The following is a 24050-nucleotide window of genomic DNA, read 5'->3' as shown; positions in this document are numbered from 1 at the left end:
GTTGGTGGCTGCATGTTGGGAAAGGCTGAGCATAATACTTTATTGAAATGATCTATTCAGCAGTTTAACTGCACTCCTACCCCCACGGCTGTACTCAGAGGCACTCCTAGTACAGGACTGACTTTATTTTGCTCTCCTATGGCTTTGATTTGAGAGTCAGAGAAACATGAAAGGAAAATGGATTCAGTAACTAACATCACATCCAAGGAGAGGAGGGTGCAAGGGGGTCATGAATCTGCAGAGTTCTTCTCTCATAAGAAAACTGTCAGCACATCTCGAAAGCCTTTCTGCACCTCACAGTCCCTCCCTTTCTTGAGACTAGGCACAGCCGAGTTGGATGGTTTCCTGTCTTTTAGCAACAAGGGGGTTTAAAGTAAGAAAGAGGAAGATAAAGTCAGAGAAAGGGGCGAGGGATCAGGCTCGCTTCTGCTCATAATTCAAGATGGGTCTCTAGACTCAGAGAAGGCAGCGCATCTCCATCTGTTTCGTTTCTGCTTCTGCTACCCTCTCTGGGTCCACAGGGACTGATTTACCACTGAGACACAGCCCAAGAAGGGAAGGGAGAGTTTCTTTCCTAAGTGTCTGAAAAGGAAAAACTTTGAGGAAACAGCCAAGAGAGGGAGAGGAGAGGAGTCCGTGGCTCTAGAGTGGGGAGAGGTGGAGGAAGGAGGCCGAAGCGGCACAACCCGTGGAATGGGAGCCTGCGGGCGGGCGAGCCGGCGGGCAGCACCTACCCGGGCCAAGCCCCCGGCAAACTCGCGGGCGCCGACATCGGCGCCACAGGCAGCCGCGGCGGAGCCCCAGGCACAGCCGGGCCTGGGTGGCGCGAGGCCTTGCCCCGGAGGCCCGCGGCCTTACCCCGGAGGCGGACCAGGGGCGGAGCAGCCCCCGAAACTCGGCTCTCCCCGCGGGCGGCCCTTAGCCTCCCCGCCTCAGCAGCAGAAGATGCCCCACGGCGCCGCCCGCCCAGCCCGTGAGCCTCGGCCGGCCGAGGAGCTCGCCGCCCATTGGCGGCGGCGGCGCTGCGTCCCCACCCCCTTCCGCGTCCCCACCCCCTCCGCTGCTGCCGCCGCTTCCCGGCTCCGCCTCCTCCCCCTCCGGGAGCCGCCTCCGTCGCCGCCGCCGCCGCCACCGCCGCTGCCGGCCCGGGCCCAGCCAGCGCCCGCCGCGCCGGAGTCGAGTCGCAGGCGGAGCTGCTGCTCGCGGCCCCGCCATGAGCGGAAGCGCCGCCGCCGCGGTCGCCGCCGCCTCAGCAGCCGCGGCCGCCGCGCACTTCCAGCCTCAGTCGTCGTCTCCCAGGCCGGGCCCCGCCGAGCTCGGGGCCCCGCGCCGCCCGCGCCCCCTGCCGCCGCCGCCCCGGCCCGAGCCCGCCGCAGCCGGCCGCCTCAGCCCTCCGGGCCACGGGCCTCTCCGGGCGGGCGCCCAGGGTGGCGGCGCCTGCGGCAGAGCGCCGGGAGCAGGTACGGGGTCCAGGAGCGGACCAGGCGGGGAGGGGCGTGGGTTGGTCTCGGGTGTGTGTGTTGGGAGGGCGCCCAGAGGCGTGTGGTCCAGCCGCCCGGCCCCGCGGCGGGGGTGGAGCGTTGTCCGGGTCAGGTTAGTCCGGCCCCGAAGCCCGTGTGAGCCCTGCGTCTCCGGTGCGCGGAGCGGCTCACAAAGCCTTTTCCCCCCTGGTGGGTAACCCCCTCCCCTAGGGTGGGCAGGGCAGGACCTCTCTAGGTCTCCTCTGGGCGGCGGAGGAAACGGAGGTTTACAGGGGGAAGTGACTTGCCCAAGGTCACATAGCCGGCGAAAGTCGTAACCTGGCTGGGACCCAGGGTCACTCTGGGCCGGCGCGGGCCCGGAGCAGGGGGCGCTGGGAGGAGGAAGAGCCCCTAGCCCCGGAGAACCGAGAGAGATTGATCGCGGAGGAGGGGGCGCTAGGCCCCGGCCCCAGGCACGCCCACCCAGCGCTTTTGGGGCTGGCTTAGGAGAAAGGATCTCTTGCAGTCTGGGACGGAGGAGAGCGGCGGCTGATTTGGGGGATTGGTGGTGTCCTGGGGAGCCGCAGGGGGAGAGACTCCTGTGAGGTTGCCCTCTCGGGGAAGAGGGCTTTCTTGAGTGAGTGGGTCAGAGATTCGGAAAGTTCTTATTGGGGGGACCATTTGGTCTCTGCCAGGCCACCTTTCCCACCACTGCACGGACTAAACCAATCTAGCTGGAATTAATAGGAGGGAGGCCTGCCTGCTTTTGTGGAGACGCCTGTAAGGTGTCTTTTTCACGAAATGGCCCGAGTTTCGTTCCTGCCCCAAACAAGTGTATATATATATATATGGCCCTAGTAAAGACGTTTCTGCCACAGAAAGCCAAATGAGGTTTTCCCAGGTGGTCTGGACCTGTCACACTTGGGGAGCCCCCGGAGAAAGAACAGCTATCCCAGGCGTGAAGGGGTAGGAAGTGAGAGGATTGGGACAGGTCACCCACCTGCCTGGCATGGAAGAGGGCCATGTACTGCATGGGATTCCCGTTTTTCTTTCGGGTGGGTTTTTATTGTGGATGCATCTTGGAAAGAGATTTGGGGTTCTAGAGGCAACGGAGAGAGAATAGTGTTATAGTCAATGAAGAGGGTCCTGTGGAGCTAGAAAATAGAAGCTGTAGAATGGGGGAAAAGGAGGAAATTTAGTCACTGTGGGGGAAGGGAGATGAAAGGGTTGCTTGAAGGGAGGGGGACAGTGTCTAGTGTAGAGAAAAAGATTGGGCTGTTTCAAAGAGGGAGCCAAAGGTAATGAGCTTGAAAGGAGTCTGTTAGAGGTGGATGGTATCTTACAAGGTTGAGTAATAAGTATTGGTCTGCAATCACATCATTTTCTTTGAGTAAAGACAGTTGTAAGTACTTTTACATAATGTTTTGGGTACTCCCCATCCCCCCCATTCTCTCTCATGTTCTAAGGCTGCAGGCCCGTAGTATTGTCTTGGAAGTAAGCCTTGACAAAAGAGGGAAGGGAAAGACTAATTAGCAAATGCATTAATTAGGGCTCTTTGTCCAAGATGATTCCTTGTTTAAGTCAGCTGTTTTCTTGCTGCCCTCCCGCACCTCAGCTTTCCAGTTGTGGCTGTTGGCAAGGTTCTTTAGGAAGAACTGCCCTGATTCAGACAAGATGGGTTAAATTTTTCTAAAAAACTGAGAAAAACATATTTGACAGATATATATAAAAGTATGAAAATTTACTTGTCAAAGACTTAAAATTAGGGAAATGCAAATTGAAACATCAGTGACATGCCATTTCACACTCATCAGATTGGCAGAAATTAAATGCTGTGATAACCAAGTGTTAGTAAGGTTATGGGGAAATCACCTTTTATATACTGCTAGTGGGAATGTAAATAGATACAGTCACTCTGGAGAGTAGCATAGTGATGTCTAGCTGAAGGAGGGCAAGCAAATCTATTTACCTAAAATGTCCATTTCTGGGTATATACTTCAAGAAATCTTTGCATACTTGTCCAAGAAAATACAAAAGAAGTACAAGAATGTTTATTGCTGCTTAAATGTCCACCAATAGGGAAATACATAAATTGTTAGATAGTCCCACACAACTGAATATTAGAGCACTGTGAAAAATAAACTATAACCACATGCATTAAAGTGGTTGTATCTTACAAACATAACAGGGGCTGGGGGAGCAAGTAACAGAAGAATTATTAGAGAATGTTTCCACTTGCATAAAATCTGAAAACATGCAAAATAATATTGTCTGTGTCTGTGTACATATGTAGTAATAGTATAAAAACATTCATGGTAACAGCTAACACCAAATTCAGAGTAGTGGTTATCTCTCAGGAGAGTGGGTGAGGAATGGGATTGATCAGGGGTACACAGAGGGCTTTAGTTATATCTAGTATTCTATTATTAAACCTGAATCAGATAATTGCAAATTAAGATTTGCTTATCTTGGATGTAGGGTACAGAGATATTTAAATATTTTTCAGATGTTTGAAATATTTCTCACATGCAAAACAATTTCTTGTTTACATAGCAGAGGGTTTTTGTCCCATAATAGTGAAACTCTAGCTACAGGATCCAGCCCAGCACAGCCTGTTAGGCATACTGGCTGGTGATCCTTTTCTCACCCCATTCTGACCCGCAAAGCCTAGTTTTGTGATGGATGACTTTTATTTTGGAACAGCTGATAGGCACGTGGAGGATTTCCCAGTCTTTCTAAACTTTCTGGTGGACCTAGGTCAGCAGTTTGAGTTTTGTCAAAATATAAGTGCTCCAGGACATTCTGATCTATCAAATGTAGGGAGGGACCCAGAAATCTGATTCTGAACATGTTCCCTGGTAGATTCTCATGCCCACTAAAGTTTGAGAACCACTGCCTTAAGGTTTCTTCTGACTGTGGGCTGTACTTCTTCTCAGCTTTGCCCAGCCTAGTCCCCAGGCTGCCTTCTGTTGCCCCTCCTGCATGACTGGGACTAATTTGGACCCATGTGATATTTAGCTCTTTTGTAGGGCATAAAAGAATGATCGGGTTGGAAGCCATTGAATGTTAAACCCTTCATAATCCAGGTTGTCTGTTCCTCTTATTTTCATGCAGGTAGCTAAGGGGCCCACCACCCACCAAGGCTGTTTACCAGGTTTTATAAACTTTAACCACATGTATCACTGTGTATGGTTTTATAGTTAGGATAGGAGCAAAAAAGTGTCTGACTGAGAAGGAAAACTAGCAAATTGGAGAAAGTAAACCCCCAAAGGTAAATGTATGTGATCATGCCTTTCTCTGCAGATGATAGTGATTGTTTGCATGTTTTAGCTTAGCACATGCATTTGAAGTTCAGCTATTTGAACCTGTAGTCAAAGATTGGGGGCTTTAGGAACAACTGATTATTCCTCTAGATGGAAGAGTTTCCTTTCTCTCAAATTTGCTAGTTTTCCTTCTTTGCTAGACCGTTTTTCCTCTGGTCCTAATATGTTTATGAATGAACTTATATTAACATGTGTGAGGATTTCTGGTAATGAAATTTGTGAAATGCTGTTTGTTGTTGGTGACGTTCTTCTTTCTGGAGACCTACTTTGGAGGTGCAGTTTTGCCCCAGGTACACTTTTGCAAGGCTGCTGATTAGGGTTGTATAGCTTGTTCTCAGCACTGGGTGCTTGTTTTGTTTTGCAAGTGGGAGTAGAAACCCATTTTGTGCTCCGCTTACCAAGATGAACACTTTGTGTGGAAACTGTGTCCCCTTAGTGGGGGCACCCTTTTCTAATCCTCACAAAGGTGCTCTGTGAACTAGCATGGCCCTGCGGCTTTGGAACTGTTGGTCCAGCTGTTACCCGTCCATACTCACCACAGGCTCTGCGAAGAGGGCTGGTCGCTGCTAGGCCTGAGACTCCAAAAGAGTTTTCTCTATGTGAACTTTTCATGGGAAAGGGCCTACCCCTGGCTTTTCATTACCATGCTCAGTTGAACCGAAGAGTTGAACCAAAGAGTTCAGCTCAAAATTGTAAAATTTGTTATGGGTCTGGAGAAATTGTACAGAATAAACAATTTGATAAATACCATTATTTATGGAAAGACAATGAGAAAGAAGTCATTGAAAAGACAAAAGCATCTGGTAAGTGAAGGAGAGAAAGTAGCTATGTGCCACATTTGCTCATGCAGTCACATAGTGCTCACTTTGAGGGGGAAATACGATACTATTTTTCTCTTCCTATTTCCCCCTACACTAGTATTCCTGAATTTCTTAAGACCTGAGGCTTTTTAGCCAATTTTGAAAATATTTGCCCATTTGTATTTTCCATTAAGCGGTTGTTTACGCTTCCTGCTGTTTCATTTTTTCTTGGAGAGAGAGGAAGGGGGAGTGCTGAACCAAGGACAAGACTGGACTTCCTACTGCTTTTGCAAATAATGGCAGTGTGTTTTTCAGAACAGTTGTCATGGAAGAGTGCTGTTCTGCGGGCTCAAGGGAGAGGTACAATTTGAAGTGGTTTCTATTGTCTTTTTTATTATTATTTTTAAACATGATTGAGGGTGATGGATAGAGGGTTCCATTGTGCTTTTGTTGCTGTCTTGAAGAAATTTTTTTTAAAGAAAATGTATGTAAATAAAACTGAAAATGTTTAACAAAACTAGTCTTATGCCCACACAAGGAGAATAAACAGTTCTCACCTATAAGGCTCACCCAAAAGCAGTTTCAGGGTTTTTTTTCTGTTCTTAGTTTAAATGGATATTAGTGCTATTCTAGGGACTGCTTGGGACAGTTAACCATGTTGGGCAGGTGGAGGAGAATGATGGGATTATACTAGAGTTTTATCAGTAGCCCCCTCCAGTCATGATATGGAAAGCTGTCGCTGTATTGTCTGCTTTTGTGATAAAATATGTGTAGAAATGAGGGAGAGATTGTAAGTTTTGATATAACCATTTGACCCTGTTGAAAGAAGGGAAGAGGTGGTAAAGAGGAAGAAATACATGCATGGAAGAGAGCTGCAAGCAATTAAGTAGTAGAACATTTTGTAGTGCTTCTGGGATGTACCTTGAGTTGACAGTCACCTGTCAGTATCTGTTCTGCTTCAGCACCTTTGATTTCAGTGTTTGCAGATGGTGCTCACTGATCTTTAGTTGAAGTCTGTTTTATTGTCACAGAGCTGGAAAGCGAGCAGTTTTGAAGACTACACTGAAGTAGTAGGGGAGGCAAAGTAAAACAAGTATTCATTGTATAATCACTTTTGCAACTAGAAGATGGGACTCTAATAATTTTTAAAAAGTATTTTCATTTGGCTTTTAGGCTATTTTATTTTTTAAAATTTTTAATAGATTTGTCTTCCTATGTAGATTTTTGCTGCCGCCTGAATACGTGTTTGAGTGAGCACCTACTGGGTGCTGGTAATACCAGTACTAGCCACTGATTCATTGGGGTGATAGCTTCACTGTCAGAGACTTCATTACCTGAAGTACTGAGAACAGCACAAAGGAGTATGTTTCAGCTACTGCTTTCTTTTCTCCCCCTTTTCATGCTTCCTTCTGCTCCCTGCCCTTTTGGGCTTGGTGGTGATCTCTTCATCTGTCAGAACAGATCCTGTTCTTTACTCTCCTCATGGGAGGGGTGCAGAGGCTTTGTAGAACCTTTGGGCTGGACACCCACAAGTAAAACCCCTCGAACAATATTGAACCAGACCTGAAGGCCTCCAGAGTGGTCCCAGCTCCTCTTCTTTCGTTGCTGCCTATGTTGCCACCACCCACACTTTGCTGTGGAGCCTGGAAGGCGCCCCCCTCACCCCCAATCATACAAAGAGGCTTTGTGCTCTGAGGATGTTTTAAAGGCGGGATCACTGTAATTATAATTCCCTAAGCACAACCAAGTAATGGGGGCAGACAGGGTAAAGATGGTATCCAAGTACTTGTTGGTAGGGAGAAGTCAGGCGGGGATTAAAAGCATCTGGAGACAGTACCAAAATGGATAATGGAGCGTTGTTGGTAATGCTGACAGGAATGTGTTTAAGTGAATACATTTCAAGGTTTTAAATTCTAATACTTGCAAGATACTTGAAGCTTTAAAAAGCACAAGACAGCGGGAACTTTTTTTTTTCTAGTCTAAAACTGTAAGTGAAAAGTACTTTACAGTGGGACTTCCATGGTGGCGCAGTGGTTAAGAATCCGCCTGCCAATGCAGGGGACATAGGTTGGAGCCCTGGTCCAGGAAGATCCCACATGCCGCAGAGCAGCTAAACCCGTGCGCCACAACTACCGAGCCTGTGCTCTAGAGCCCGCGAGCCACACTACTGAGCCCACGTGCCACAACTACTGAAGCCCGCTTGCCTAGAGCCCCTGCTCCGCAACAAGAGAAGCCACCGCAATGAGAAGCACGCGCACTGCAACGAAGAGGGGCCCCCACTCGCCGCAGCTGGAGAAAGCCTGCGTGCAGCAACGAAGACCCAAGACAGCCAAAAATAAATAAATAAATAAAAAATAAATAAACTTATATTAAAAAAAAAAAGTACTTTACAAGAAGGTATGTAGAAATCCAGGCCTACTTTGTTTTATGCTTGTGTTGCCAGAATGATTGATTGCCCAAGAAAGCCAAATCTATAACTTGCTTACTATCCATGGGGTGCTCTTACTAATCTTTTTTTTTTTTTTTTTTTTTTAAGTTTCTAAAAGTTAGCACTGACTGACATCTTGGGAAGCTGATTTCCCCCTACCACCACCAGAAAAAAATCAGTGAATCTGGGGATATGTGTTTAGTAACCTCTTATATCAACCATCCTGTCATGATGTGCTTCTGAGATCTGTTGGCAATCAATCTTCTAGTGAACAATTTTTTTTACTATGTTAACTATTAGTGTATTACTTTTACTAGTGTCTCAAATGTCTTCCTTCCTTCCTGCCTCCCTTCTTTCCTTCCGCCCTCCCTCCCTTCCTCCCTCCCTCTCTCCCTTCTTTCATTCCTTCCTTCTGCTCCCTCCCTCCCTTCCTTCTTTCTTTCCTTCCTTCCTTTCTCTCTTTCCTTCCTTCCTTCCTTTCTTTCTCTCTCTCCCTTTTTTATTGACAAATAAAATTTTATGTATTTAAAGTGTGCAATGTGATGGTTTGATGTTTGTGTACATGGCGAAATGATTACTATGGTCAGGTTAATTAATACATTCATCACCTCACATAACTACCTTTTTTCTTGGTGAGAATGCTTAAGATCTATTTTCTTAGCAAATTTCAAGTATACAGTACTATTAACTATAGTCACCATGCTGTACATTAGAGCCTCAGAACTTTTAACTGAAGGCTTGTGCCTTTTGACCAACATCTCATTTCCTCCACTCCCCAGGCCCTGGTAACCACCATTCTACTGTCTGTTTCCATGAGTTTGACTTTTATATTAAAAAACAAATTATTATTATTATTATTTTTTTTAGCTTCTACATATAAGTGACATCTTAAAGTGTTTGTCTTTCTCTCTTTGGCTTATTTCACTTTACATTATGTCCTCCAGTTTCATCCATGTTGTTGCAAATGGCAGGATTTCCTTCTTTCTTCATGGCTGAATAATATTCCATTGTATGTATATACCACAACTTCTTCATTCACTCATTCATCAGACACTTATGTTCTTTCTCTATCTTAGCTATTGTGAATAATGCTTCAGTGAACATGGGAGTGCAGATATCTTGAGGAAATCTGCCTTAAATTTATCGTCACATAAGAATACTGGGTAGTCCATTACAAAGATATTGCCCAAAGAATCCTTAAAAAGACTGTATAAATCTGACAGCTAAATTTTATGAGATTTAAAAATATACAAGGTTCCATTTTATCTGCTTTTAATGAAAAGTAAGGGTGATTACCCCTGTTTTAGGCAAGTATACTGCTCAGCAGTGACTTAACATTTTACGAGCTGTTATTTGGCTATTTCATTTGCTTCATTTATAATGCATATTTCTTACAATACATATACATATAACCTCTGACTGTTTACTTCACTGCTCTGGTGGCCAGTAAAAGTAACAATAAAACATTTATTGAATGCCTACTATGTACCAGACACAGTGAGGATTTCAGATTTGATTCACATACACAACAGTTTAGCAATAGACTCTGACAGTGTGTTAGTTGACCAAACAAATTTTTGGGTTTGAGAACATCAAAATTGCATAAATAGTAGTGATATGATATAATCATGATAATTAACATTGCTAAAGCACAGATCTAATCAGGTCACAAATTTAAGTGGCTGCCTTGTAAGTAAAATATTTTTTGGTTTGGCATTCAAGGCCAGCATAATTGGGTCTTCATTATTCCAATCTCTACTATTCTTCATGAATATTCTGCAGGGAAGTGTAATGCCCTGTTTCCATGTGTGTGTATCACTTTTTCACCTCTGTTCGTTTGATTGTTGCTTCAGCTTTAATTTTTCCTATCTTCTCCAAATCCTGCTTATTTTTTAATATCTAGATAACAGTGGTCACTTACTGTGTGCTTATTATGTGCAAGGCTTTGTTCTAAGTGGCTTACCTGGATTAATTCATTTAATTTTCACTACAGTCCTCTAAGGTTGATGTTTTATCATCTTTATTGTGCAGATGAAGAAACTGGAGCACAGAGAGGTTAAATAACTTGCTAAAGATGACGCAGCTATTAAGAGTGTTATCTAGGATGTGAACCCAAGCCGTCTTATTCCAGAGTCTTTATTTTTAGCCATCATGCTTTACGTCTCACTTTATAGATAGCCTAAGCAAACATAGTTAAGTTTTGGTAACGAGATTGAACATAAGCAAAGGTGACCACTGTCTTAGCCACTAGAGAGAATTTGCAGTCTTCAGTTTTACCTTTGTTCCTCCTGAGAAATACACTCCTTTTAAGTTCTGAATTTTTGTGTTAGGATTATTTAATTAATTTTCTTTTTAGTCATTCATTACTTTTTCACATAATAAGGAGTAGGAGTACCTGCATTGGAGTGGGTTCACCTCAGATCAGGCATAGTTATATTGCTTCTTAGAAAATCTCCCATGTTCTGTGATTCTGAACATTGATCTTAACTCAGTGCTTGTTTGGTCACTTAAGCAGATACAAAACTTCTCATAGAAAAATTAGGCCCTATTCAGAATCCCACCTTTTTGTGGATATGAGTACCTCCCTCTCTGAAATTAGTACAAGAATGGATGTTAGACTTCTTTTTAGCCTTCTTAATTTCCATAATAAACTTTGTCACAAGCTAAAGTATAAACATATCCCTTTATTCAGTGGTATAGAATATGAATATTTCAGGCATCAGTTGGAGAGCCTGGTGCTGTGTTGATGCTGTCTGACATAGTAAATTATTTGAGGAAGATAATGTAGCGTAGTGGTTCCCAAATGAACTACTTCAAACTTGGTTGGAATGCTTGTTGAAAATTCTGTCTTTAGGTGGCCCAAAGTTGGAATCTGAGATTAAATTTTCTCAAGCAGTTATAGTGTTTCTAATATTATTTCGTTTATGTTGTGGGCTTAATAGGCGTTGGTGGGCCATCCATTTAGAAAATGTTCTATGGGAAAATGGGATTCTAAGGTCAAAACGAGGTACAGTAGTTTTAGACTTTTGGAACATGTCCTGTTTTTGAGTTGAGCACTGCCAACTCAGTCTTTTTCTTTGTTTATGGATAGTTGGAAAAGAAAAATGAATTCTCCACCTTTCAAATTACTAAGCAATATGAGAATTAATTCATAGGAGGAAGATAGTCTTCTATTCAGGCAGGATAAAAGCTGATTAAATCCAGATAATTGAGGAATTTCCACCCATTTACTGGTTTGTGTTTCTTTAAGAACCTTAGCATCAGAACATCTCCAGAGTTACAGTATGTTTGGGGCTCTAATGGAAGACATAGTTGACTGTCTTTGCTGTATATGAAGAATATGAGTCATGAATTCTTTTGATCTAATTATCCGATATTTCTATTAAAAACTATGCATATATTGAAAACAAATTACTATTCCATGATATTTTTGAGCTTTAACTTTAAATAAAAGCCACCATTGTGTGCTTAACAACAACAACCAACAACAACAGTTAAACCCAAAACCCTACAAAGGCAACAAGTCAAAAGATTTGCCTTAAAGTGAATCTGTGTTTAATTCATGAAGTTATTAATGTCCATGAGATAAAACTAAAGTCAGAATTTGACTGTAGAATGTTTAGGTAATTCTGTACATATTTTGAGTCTAGCTTTTGGTAGAAGAAAATCTTTAAAAAATGAACTCTGTCTCAATTGCCATAAATGATTTTAAGAAACAATTGTGTGGGGTGGGGATAGAAATCAAACTAGTTTTACCATACCAAAATCTTTTTATAGCACTTTTGAGATGTAATGTTCCTTTCTTTTATTTTTCATTTTTTTCATTTTTTTAATTTTTTAACATCTTTATTAGAAACATGTTTCCTTTTGAAATAGAATTGATAGAATAGTTATATTATTTTTCCTGATGCTATGTAATTAAAAACCCAAGGCCCAAATTTATTTTGTCTTGATTAAAACTTTTTTTGTATGGAAGAAAAGTTATCAGATGGAAAAGGAGCTTTAGAAATTTTGATTCTGAGATTGCTCTAAGAAGGGAGAGGCAAGTCAAATTGGGTTTGGGCCCCACAGAATTGACTGTGCTACTTCCTGTGTCAGGAAAGCTCAGAGAGAGGGGGCTGTGCTGCCTTGGGGCGGGGCATAAGCCTGGTTGGAACTAGAAGTGAAACTGGAAGTGCCTTAAAAAAGCAGATCGTTGTGTTAGCCGGAATCAGGCTGCCTAAGCAATTAGACAGTATGATTCTCAAGCACAGATGTATATGTCATTACTTTGGCAGATTTCCTGAGAAAGTCAACATGTTTGCCTGTGACTCAGGACAGACCTGAAGACTCCGTGGAGAAAAATGAGACAAGAGCAAAAGAAGAGGGGCTTTAGGGTGCAGGTTTTGAAAGAAAATGTCAGCCTTTCAGGGAGGCAGCAGGAAGTTAAAGGTGGAATTCTGGGGACATTTCCCCCTCCCCACAAGCTCTGTAGAGGTGGAGGCTGCAGCATGGAAGTGGAGGGTAGATACACTTGTAAATGTTGATAAAAGTATCCTTGTTAGAGCAGAAAAGGTGTATGCCTGCGCTTTGTTTTAAAATAATGGATTCCCATTACAGTATTAGTGATACAAACAGAGGTTAGCTAGTCTTACGTAATTTTATTATGCCTGGGGTTAACATTGAAATTAACTTATTTTAAAAGAAAAATGAGAACTTATGATATAATATTGACACCTAAGAGCGGTACATTTCCAGGGTGGTTTAAAGGTAGTTATGTGCTATCTGTCACGCACAAAAGACGACACTGCTAACATGCTCTGCCTAACTAGGGCATGCAGTGCTGATTTTTTCCCACAGGAGTGATAGATTTAAATTCAAAGAGGTTAAAAACCACTGCTCTTTTTGCTGGCCTCCCCCATTCCCATTCCCAGAAACCACTCATAATACCCTGTGTGCGGATAGGTGCGGGTAATATGGATTGGGGTTAGGTTTATGGCTCAGAGGTAGACCGGCTTCTTAACACTTCAGTTTACTTACGCATCACCCCGGGATCTAGTTAAAAAGCAGATTCCTAGCAAGGGCACAGGTGATGGAGTAGTGGCACTCAAACTTTAGCCTGCATAATAGTCATGTGGAGGGCTGGTTAAAAGGAAGGTTACTGGGCCCCACTTCCTGAACTTTTGATTCACTGTACTAGGGTGGGGCCTTTTAAACAAATTCCTAGGTGATGCTAATGCAGTGGTTGGGGGAGTGTGGGGATATTTTGAGAACCACTGAGGTAGGGTGTAAACAACCCTGAGGAGATTCAAACTGTTCCTCTTGGTTTCTTGAGCATTATTTTATAGCTGAACTGAAAATGGTGAGAAAAAAAGGTTGCAGAAAGTAATAGGGTGGTTAATACTGTTCACGTTGAGCAAACAACACTTCCTAAAGCAATTCTGTGTGTTTTATTGTGGTGAGTATGTGTGTCTGTCTAGAAAAAAGTCAGTGACAAACCCCATCAAAATGATGATAATGGGGCTTCCCTGGTGGTGCTGTGGTTGAGAGTCTGCCTGCCAATGCAGGGGACACGGGTTCGAGCCCTGGTCTGGGAAGATCCCACATGCCACGGAGCAACTAGGCCCGTGAGCCACAATTACTGAGCCTGCGCGTCTGGAGCCTGTGCTCCGCAACAGGAGAGGCCGCGATAGTGAGAAGCCCACGCACCGCGATGAAGAGTGGCCCCCACTTGCTGTAGCTAGAGAAAGCCCTCGCACAGAAACGAAGACCCAACACAGCCATAAATAAATAAATAAATAAATAATTTTTAAAAAAAAGGTTTGGCAACTTGTCTAAGGTCAAAGAGCTAGGAAGGGCTAAGGGATTGTCTGACTCTAGGGCCCAATTTGTGACTGCTATGTTGGAAAAAAAAAAATGATGATAATAAAGATGATTACTTCTGGAGAAGGATCCAGGATTATGGAGGATGGGATTTTAGCTTTCTATGTAAGTTTTCCACTTTTAATGAAGATATTGTACTTCTATTTATGTAATTAATTTTATAAAAAGGTAAAAGAAATCTGGGCCCGGTACCTTCTATTTACTTCTCCACGCCTGTCCTTCACCCATTTCCACCTGGTTCTCTGCCCCAGGGAAAGAGTTCCCAGGTCTTCTGGTTTCTGGTTGGGTTCAGCCTTAAGAGGAGATTGAAGGGAAGGAGAAGAATGAGGTCAGAATATTTATTCTCTCTCTTCTCAGGGTAGCCGGCCTTATATTACCTAGGTTCTGGTACTCTCTGTGTCCTGTCTTTTTGGGAGCCAGAGTGATAATTGTTAGTGATAATTGTTAGCTAGTCCTGTTCATCCCCTATGGTTTCTGTAGGCCTCACCTCCCAACTTTGTAATTATTCCTTTTATAAATAAACCCCCTTCAGATTATTCTAATTTGAGTTTGCCATCTCTTCACTGTTGGGGTAATGACTGGTGGACTCTCCATTCTTATTCCTCTCCTTACTATAATCCCAGAGGTAGTGACAGTGCTATTTAGATATGTGTATCTTTCCAGACATTTTCTATACATAACGTGGCTGTCAAATAAACAAATAAAACACAAGGGATTATATTTACTTCCTATTCTTTACATTTTTTTTTTTTTACATCATACTATATTGCGACCATCTTTCTACATGAGTGTAATCTACCTCATTTTTAATAGCTGTAATATTCCATTGTCTTTAATAATGGACATACCACAATTTAACCAGTTCCTTATATATTTAACATGACATTTTTAATCATATACTGAATTTTCATTAATACTTGGATCTGTTTCTCACTCTGTTCTATTGATCTGTCAGTATTCTGGCACCAATATTATATGTTTTACTTATTGTAGTTTTATATGGATAAATGCTTTGTAGGGCAACTCCTTGTAGTTATTATTATTTTGAAAAAAGACTTTTGCCTTTCCTTACATGCTTTTCCCCACCGTCCAGATATATTTTTTAAAAGTTTTTGTGAGGATTACTGCGAAAATCCCATTGATACACAGATTGGAAAAGCATTAAATTTATGAAGTTGGAAATAGTTAATCTCATCACACTATTAACATCTATCAATCTATTAACATGATTTCTTTCCCCTTACTTTTCTTATAGTATGTGCCTTAGTAGAGCTTAGTAGTGCCATAGTATGTGCCTTAGTAGGGCTTTGTAGTTTAATTCACATAATGTCAATTCCATAGTATTTTATGTTCTTCTTGCTTTTTAAAAAAATTTTATTTATTTATTTATTTAGGCTGTGTTGGGTCTTTGTTGCTGCACGCGGGCTTTCTCTAGTTGCGGCGAGTGGGGGCTACTCTTTGTTGCGGTGCGCGGGCTTCTCACTGCGGTGGCTTCTCTTGTTGCAGAGCATGGGCTCTAGGTGTGCACGCTGCAGTAGTTGTGGCACTTGGACTCAGTCGTCGTGGCTCGTGGGCTCTAGAGCGCAGGCTCAGTAGTTGTGGCGCACGGGCTTAGTTGCTCCGCGGCATGTGGGATCTTCCCGGACCAGGGCTCAAACCCGTGTCCCTGCATTGGCAGGTGGATTCTTAACCACCTTGCCACTAGGGAAGCCCCTCTTCTTGCTTTTGACAGTAGGATGTTTTTCATCATATTTTTGAGCTTTGCTGATGTTAGGAAAAGCTGATTTTTGTATATTTATTTAAAAACCTGCCAATTTCCTGAGCTCTTTCAGTCATTTTAGTAATTTTTCATAGATTTTTCTTGGGTATACCAGTTGGACAACTCTATTATTGGACAATGCTGCTAATTTAGACTCCTTTTCAATACTTTTCTCTATTATTTTTCTTTCTTATTTCATTGGCTACACTGTAACATCCAGAAAATGTCATATTCAGTATTTGACTGTAGCGTAATGAGGCTGCCTCAGTTGTGTTTCACTGTTCGTTGTGGGGTTGACTGTGGGTCTGAAAGCTAACAAGTTAAAGAAGTAGTATTTTTACTTATTAAGTGCTTTTCTTAGAAAGAATAAGTTTGTCAAATGCCTTCCAACTCAGTTATCTACCCTTGGACGTTATGTCTCTTTTTACTTATTTATGTGCTGAATTACTTTAATCAATTTTTAGTATGGGATTATCCCTAAATTTTTGTAATGGAGCTCATAGTACTGGATTGATTTGTTAGTATTTAGGGCTTTGGTATATAATCACAAGAGAGAAGGCCTGTAAGTTTCCTTCCTTGTACCATTCTTGATATAAGGATTTTGGTAGCATGGAAAAATAGCCTTTTGGGAGGAAGGACAGTAACCATTTCTATTTTGTTTTTTAGCTTATTCCATTCAGTTTTCGGTTTTTGGTGTGTGTGTGTGTGTGTTGGGGGGGGGGAAGTAGTCGATTTTGGCAAATTTTTTTTTTGATTAATTAATTAATTAATTTATTTTTATGGCTGTGTTGGGTCTTCGTTTCTGTGCGAGGGCTTTCTCTAGTTGCGGCAAGCGGGGGCCACTCCTCATCGCGGTGCGCGGGCCTCTCAACCATCGCGGCCTCCCCCGTTGCAGAGCACAGGCTCCAGACGCGCAGGCTCAGCAATTGTGGCTCACGGGCCCAGCCGCTCCGCGTCATGTGGGATCCTCCCAGACCAGGGCTCAAACCCGTGTCCCCTGCATTGGCAGGCAGACTCTCAACCACTGTGCCACCAGGGAAGCCCCCAATTTTTTTTTTTTTTAAGAAAATTAAATTCTTTTACAGATTTAAAAAAAAGTATGAGTGAGTTCATTATGGTCTTTTAAAAATTTTCTCTGTAAATGATTTTATGAACTTTCTTCATAAGCTATATTTTGTTCTATTTTGATTAGATTAAAATCTCCCGGCCTATTTCCTCATCTGTAAAATAGATATAATGAAAATGAGCTAATATATGTGCCAACTACATAGTAAGCAATCAAATGATTGTTGCTGTTATTTTTTTAAAAAATGATTATCTTTTATTCTTGGATCTATTATTTCTGTTTTTGTATACTGATTGAGGAATTTCTGTTCTTTATTAAATTCTTTCTATACACCTTAAAAGATTTTTTAAATGTATACATTTATTGTCTTATGATTATAAAAATGCACATTGCAAAAAATTCAAACATTACAGAATTATGTATCAGAGAAAATTAAGTCCCTTTATCTGAATTCTTCAGAGATCAATGAGAACAGGTTTGTGTGTATACTCATGTGTGTGTGTGTGTTTTACTCGGCACATACATATATGTGTATGTGTATAAATTTATAAAAAGTGGGACCATATTGTTTATACGGTTTTGAAACTTTGTTTCCACTTTATATCTTGGATCCCTTTCCAAGTCAGTATTTATAGACCTAGTTATTCTTTGCTAAAACCTTTATTTGACATGTGATATATTTATAAAACATGCACATCTTGTAAGTTTGCCAATCAGTGAATCATCACAATGTGAACACACTTGTGTAACCAACAGTCAGGTCAAGAAATATGATATTACAGTTACCCCAGACACCTTCCATTGTGCCCCCTACCTCATTCTTTTATAAAATTTAACAGCTTTGTTGAGATATAACTCACATATCACACAGTTCATGCATACTAAGTGTACAGTTCAATGGCTTTTAGTATTTTGGTATATTCATAATTGTGCAGCCATCACCATTGTCTAATTCCAGAATCTTTTCATTGCTCAGAAAAGAAACCCTGTACCCACTGGCAGTCAGTCTCCATTTCCTCCCACCCCAAGCTTAGGAAACAACTACCTACTTTTCTTTTTCTATAGATTTGCCTATTCTGGACCTTTTATAGTGGAATCATACAGTATACAGTCTTTTATGACTGGCTTCTTTCACTTAGCATAGTGTTTTCAGGTTCATCCATGTTGTAACATATATCAACATTTCATTCCCTTTCATGACCAAATAATACTCAGTGTATGTCTATACTACATTTTATTTATTCATCTATCAATTAATGGACATTTGGGTTGCATTCACTTTTGGACTAATATGAATAATGCTCCTGTGAACATTTGTGTACTAGATTTTGCGTGGACATATGTTTACATTTCTTTAAGACACACACACACACACACACACACACACACACACACACACCCAGAATTACGGGGTCAAATTATAACTCTGTGTTTAACCTTTTGAGGAATTGCCAAACTGTTTTCCAAGGTGGTTGCACCATTTCATTTTACATTTGCACCAGCAATGTATGAGAGTCCTGATTTCTTCACATTATCATCAAAACCTGTTACTATCTGTCTTTCTTATCATAATCATCCTACTGGGGGTACATTGGTAGTTCATTGTGGTTTTGATTTGCATTTCCCTAGTGGCTAATAATATTGAGCATCTTTTCATGTGTTATTGATCCATGTAGATTTTAAAAAGGCTTTTAAACTTTCTCTAATTGTCAGAGGCAGAGCTAAATAGTATCTTTAGTGTCCTCGTAATTTTTATACAAGCATTTCAGTACATCTATACTTCTCCACTCTTTATTTTTTCTATATAAATATAATCTATAGTTTTATTTATCTGTTGTTTTTATAAATTGCATATTTTCTTTTGAGAATGATTTTTTAAATGTTTTCATGTAATTATGTAGCCAGATTTACAATAGAATTTTATTTTATTTCTTAAATTTATTATTTATTTTTGGCTGCGTTGGGTCTTCGTTGCTGCGTGTGGGCTTTCTCTAGTTGCGGCGAGCGGGGGCTACTCTTCGTTGCGGTGCGCAGGCTTCTTATTGCAGTGGCTTCACTTGTTGCAGAGCACGGGCTCTAGGTGCACGGGCTTCAGTAGTTGTGGCGCACAGGCTCAGTAGTCACGGCATGCAGGCTTAGTTGCTCCGTGGCATGTGGGATCTTCCTGGACCAGGGATTGAACCCGTGTCCCCTGCATTGGTGGATTCTTAACCAATGCGCCACCAGGGAAGTCCCTTTACAATAGAATTTTAAATTGTTTTGCTGTTGCCTTCCATTCTTAGCTATGCAATAAATGTAAATCAATTCATTGGGTGAGTACTGTGAATCATTTCGTTGGGTGAGTACTGTAGTTTTCAGGATCCATGTTTTCACAGATTATGTATAAGATTACATGAGTTGATGATCTGTATGACTGATTTAAACATTTCAAAGGTATGGTTAAGATTTTCATTTCATTGATGTAATTCAGAGCTTTGTGTGCTCTAAATTCATCAGGAGTTTCAAGGTAATATTTTTCATTCAGTTACCCTTCCAGGGAGAACAGCCTGAGGTAGGGGGTTTGCAGAGAAAAATGATATAGTCTGTTTCTTTGTGATCAGAGAGATGAATAGGGAAACCAGATGGACAGACCGGAGAGCATGGTTCCATTATTTGGAAGAATCAACTAATCCCAGAGCATCATATCTACTTGCCTTTGTTCAAATATAATATGTATATATCTGTCTTCATATTTGTGTGATTCATCAGTACCACTGTTCCGTCCATGACCCCTTTTCTGAGTTATTACAAATAGTTTTTGTCCGGTGTATTTTGCCTTAGCCAAAAGTTCATATTGAAAACAGTTCATATTGAAATCTAAATGGAAATACTCCTTGAAGAGTCTATAGGGGATGGCCCACAGGATGATATTGTGAGTTTTCCAAGGCATAGGGGATAGTATTCAATTTCATGGGCCCAGAAACTGGGCTTTTTTCTGCATGTCTACAGGTGATCAGAAGACTCATGCTGTCTAAATAACAGAAGACTTATATCCATACTGAAAGTACAAGTTTATTAATTTGTAATGTGAAAGGGCCTTTCTAATGATTTAAATGCAACAGATAAATATGAATGTCTACTGTGTACTAGGCCTACTTACTGGTTATACAGTAGTGAACAAAAACAGGTAAAACCTCTGCTCTTATGATGAAGCTTGCATTCTGATGATGTGAGACAAACAATAACTAATAAATATATAATATGTCATAAAGATGGTAAGTGCTAAGAAGATAAATAGAGTAGGTAAGGAAAGATGAGCAAAGAATGAAAGGAGCAAGTGCTATTTAAATCCATTGGCCAAAGAAGGCCTCTTTGTTGTGGTGACATTTGAACTGAGGCCTGAAGGAAGTGGGGAGTCAAACTGCAGATGCAGAAGCCCTGAGGCTTCAAGGGGCAGGAGGGAATTCTGAGGCCTAGAGGAGGAGAGTGGCAGGAGGTAGATAGTGATCTTCTAGGCCATTATAAAGACTTTCTTTTTGACTTTTGTTCTGAGCGAGATGAGATCACTGAGCAGAGAATGATGATATGATGTGACTTTCTTTTTAGCCAGGTCACTAGCAGCTGTGTTGATAATGGGCTGTAGAAGGGTAAGGATTGAAGGAGGAAAAGCCGTTAAGAGGCTGTTTTGGTTGAGCAGGAGATGAAGTGATTTGCCTGCTTCTTGGTTATAGCTGGGAAGTCAGCCTTCATCTACTTGACCCTTTTTTCTACTTCTGGAAACTGCTTTTGCCAAGATCAGTGGTGGTGAGTTGATGTGGCCTGTGGTTCAGGCCACATCTCAGTACGTGTCTTACCAGAATTCTCCATGGAATTCTCCCTCTTTCTTGAATCCTTATCTCTTGACTTCTGTAATCACATAATCCTGGTTTTCCTCTCACCTTTGTGTGTACTTTTTGTTAGCCCCTGCCCCTCAATCGCTACAGGTTTGAGTTGCTCAGGGCTTGGTCCTGTACCCTCATCTCTTCTGTTTTCTCTTGATGATATCGTTTGTTACCAAGGATTTTAAATATCATTTATATGCTGAGAATTCCCAAATTTATATTTTACAAGGAGCTCATATTTTACATGTCAAAAACTAAACTTATTATCCAGCCAAAACTGAGGGGGAACTTGTCTCCCCCCCTACCCCCCATTTTCCCCCTCAGATAATGGCATCCAGTTGCTTAAACCAGAAACCTAGGAGTCATTTCTGGCACCTTCGTTTTTCTTCCACACCCCTCCCTCTACATCCTTCACCAAGTCCTTTTCATCTCATCTCCAAAATGTATCTTGTACCCTTCCATTTCTTTCCATCGTATCCATCTCACCTTTCCCCCGAACTACCACTCTAGCCTTTCATTTGGTCATCACACTTCTCTGGCTTCCCTCCCATTTTCTCTGCACAGCAGCCAGAGAGCTTTTAAAAGACTGGGTCACATGGTTACTTAAAGCCATTCATTGGCTTCCTGTTGCACTTGAACTTACCCAGTTTTTCCTTTCCCTCTCACAAGCTGTTTTCTCTGCATAAACTTCTCATTCTGCCCTTTGAGTGCTCAGTTCCTACTCATCCATTAGTGCTCAGCTTTCCTCTGAGGCTTTCCTTGGCTACCCTGTCTAAAGGAGGTTCTACTTCTCTGCTCTCTTATTACACCCTGTTTTTTCCTTCATAGCAGTTAACCACAATTTACAATTACTCATTCATGGGTTTGCATATGTGGCCCAGATACTTGTCCTGTCCTTTAGCAGAAGAGTTTGGTCTTCATTGTAACTGATCACAGAGAAAGTGAATTCAGAAGAGGCTGCAAATAATTTTCCACTTTGTCTTGGGTGAGTTCCCAGAAGCCCATTCTCTGATCTTCCTTCCTTTTCTATAACTTTTTTTTTTTTTTGCCCAAGACTGGGAGATCTTTGACAGCTTGTGTTCAGGCCTGGGTTGACTTGTTCCTGGCTCCAGCCAGTAAGGTGGTTTTGATCATCATGTTCTTCAAAACTGAACATTTATAGGATAGACCAAGACCTCCCTCTTATTTGGCCAGCTCTCCTAATATTAACTTTGGTATATTATACTAAAGTACCTCCTTCTGACCACAAGTTTGGCATTGGGAAGAATAGAAGGAATGAAGGGGACTCGGGTCCCCCTATCCTCCCCCGCCCCTTTAGAAATTGTCTTCCCTACTAGACTGCAAGCAGCATGAGGAGTTAACGTCTCCTGTTTTCACCATCATGATGTACCCAGGGTTTATATAGTGCCTGGCACTTGGTAGCTGCTCCGTATAGAATAAGCATAGAATGGAATTAGAACAAAAACAGGTAGTTCATCTTGTGAGAATTTCATCTCAGTGATAGGGGACTTGATGAAAAATCTCTTCCTCTCAGCAGTAGATGCCTCTAGTATCCAGATTTGTGCCTGTCCTCTCCTCTGGGCAGAGCTGGACATGACACGAATGGTCTTAGAACCTGTTTCTCATTGCTTATTGCCACCTTCAGGTGGCCCTGTGTTTCTTTATATGTTACGTGTTCATGTCACTGATTAAGCTAGTTGCTTCTCCCAGTCCATTAAGTGTTCCTGGGCCTAGGAAAAACCTGTTTTCTACCACTGTGTTTTACTTTACTCTCTGAATGAACCCTGTTCTTGTGGTAGGGGCTGGTGTGGGGCAGGCACTTGCACCCACACACTTTGTTGTCACTCTATTTACATTTACTCCAGTATGTATGTGTATATGATACCTTGACTAAACCAATAGAAATGAAAGAAAGTTCTTTTTATTCCTGCCTCTGAATTTCCTGTTTGGTTGCTTAAGTTTTGGATTAGGTTAGTTTCTTCCTACTTATGGTCACTTACGCTAGAGAAGTAAACTGTCAATTTTGCAACTAGCACAACCTATTCTTCCTTCCTTCCTTCCTATTTATTTACTAATTTATTTATTTTGAGGTGTCATTGGTTTGTAACGTTATATACGTTTCATGTGTACAACATTATATTTCTACTAACATATATACTATAGTATGCTCACCACCAAAAGTTTAGTTTCCATCCATCATCATACAGTTGATCTCCTTTATCCATTTCACCCTCCACCCCGCTCTTTCCCCTCTGCTAAGAACAACCTGTTTTTAATATTCTCCACTACCTTGTTTGTCAGACACCTGCATGGAGTTGTGGAGAAGGTGTGCAGGTCATTAACTCTGTGTGCTTATATCAAACAATTATGCTGTGCCTATAAATGGGAGAATTGGAATTTCTAATGTATTTATTGGTCATTACAGTTTTTAATTTTCAATATTGTTTTGTAGGCAGTTGATCATGATCTTAATAAACCACAAGAAAAATGTTTTTTTAATTACATTTGTGGTCTTTAATTGGAGGCATTGATTTTGGCCCTGAGTATAGTTTTCAGATATTAAGAGGCATAATTTTGGTGAATGAATTGAATTTCTCTGCCTTTTAAGTTAAAAAAAAATTTTTTTTTTTTTGCATTAAGATAAAAATTTTTCCTCTAAAGTGTTGGATAGCAATAGCCTAAAAATACATAGGTGTAAAACAGAGCATTTATGCTGATGTTACCAATCACTGTGGAGAATCTTGTGTTCACAGATTTCCTGACTAAATAATCCTTTCTTTATTTTCTTTTGCAAGAATACTGAAATTACTTAAAACTCATTCTTAGCATTTTACATGGTAGTAGAAGAAGAATATGAAAATAAAAACTTCAAAAATTAACAAACCTCTAAAGTGAACAATTATTACTGAGTGGTGGTGGAAGGAAAGGATTTCTGTGTAAGCAACATACAGTATTTAGAGTTAATGTTTTATGTGGTCTGTATGTGATGGAGTATGGAGTATGTACACATACTCTCTAATACACACACACATATATATATACTTTTCCTTCCCTCCCTCCCTCCCTTCTTTCCTTCCCTCCCTCTCTCATATGCGTCCAAGGTGTTAAATATAAAATAATTCTTCATTCTCAGAAAATTCTAAGGGGATTTGTGATCACACTTACAAAATCATGATAATCAATTTATTCTCACAATACTAAATATTCAAAGTACCAAATGAGGCAATATTCCATCCCCGATGTTTGACAAAGAGGTTTTATTTTTGGACAATAAAAGGAGTTAATATCTTAACACAGGTTAGTAAATTTAACCCTAAGAGGTGGCAGTAGTAGTTGAGATAAAGTATTTTCAGGGTGGGCTTTTGCTAGTTCATGGATGCTGGAAGGCTCTTTACCTTAGGGACTCCCCCATCATGTCTCCACCCCTTCCCCCATCTTTTTAGTGTGTGGCCACGGAGAGCAATCTTGCTTTCTTAAAAAATATCTTGGGCT

General features: G+C 41.3%; 1 protein-coding gene across 3 annotated transcripts in view; it reads left to right on the top strand.

The window, feature by feature from the left end:
• Positions 1–1364: 1364 nt before the first annotated feature.
• Positions 1365–24050, top strand: part of RNF38 (ring finger protein 38) — a 123750-nt gene continuing 101064 nt past the window's right edge. For 2 of the 3 annotated variants that reach the window (XM_059925078.1, XM_059925077.1), the window contains exon 1: positions 1365–1460. The gene's annotated coding sequence lies outside the window, so the exon portion shown is untranslated. The remainder of the gene's footprint in view (positions 1461–24050) is intronic. The other variant, XM_059925082.1, reaches the window with a different exon arrangement.

The sequence above is a fragment of the Balaenoptera ricei genome, chromosome 6 (assembly GCF_028023285.1).
Source record: "Balaenoptera ricei isolate mBalRic1 chromosome 6, mBalRic1.hap2, whole genome shotgun sequence".
In the NCBI taxonomy this organism is placed as follows: domain Eukaryota; kingdom Metazoa; phylum Chordata; class Mammalia; order Artiodactyla; family Balaenopteridae; genus Balaenoptera; species Balaenoptera ricei.
The sequence above is the reverse complement of the archived record's forward strand: the minus strand, read 5'-3'. Positions and strand labels throughout refer to the sequence as shown.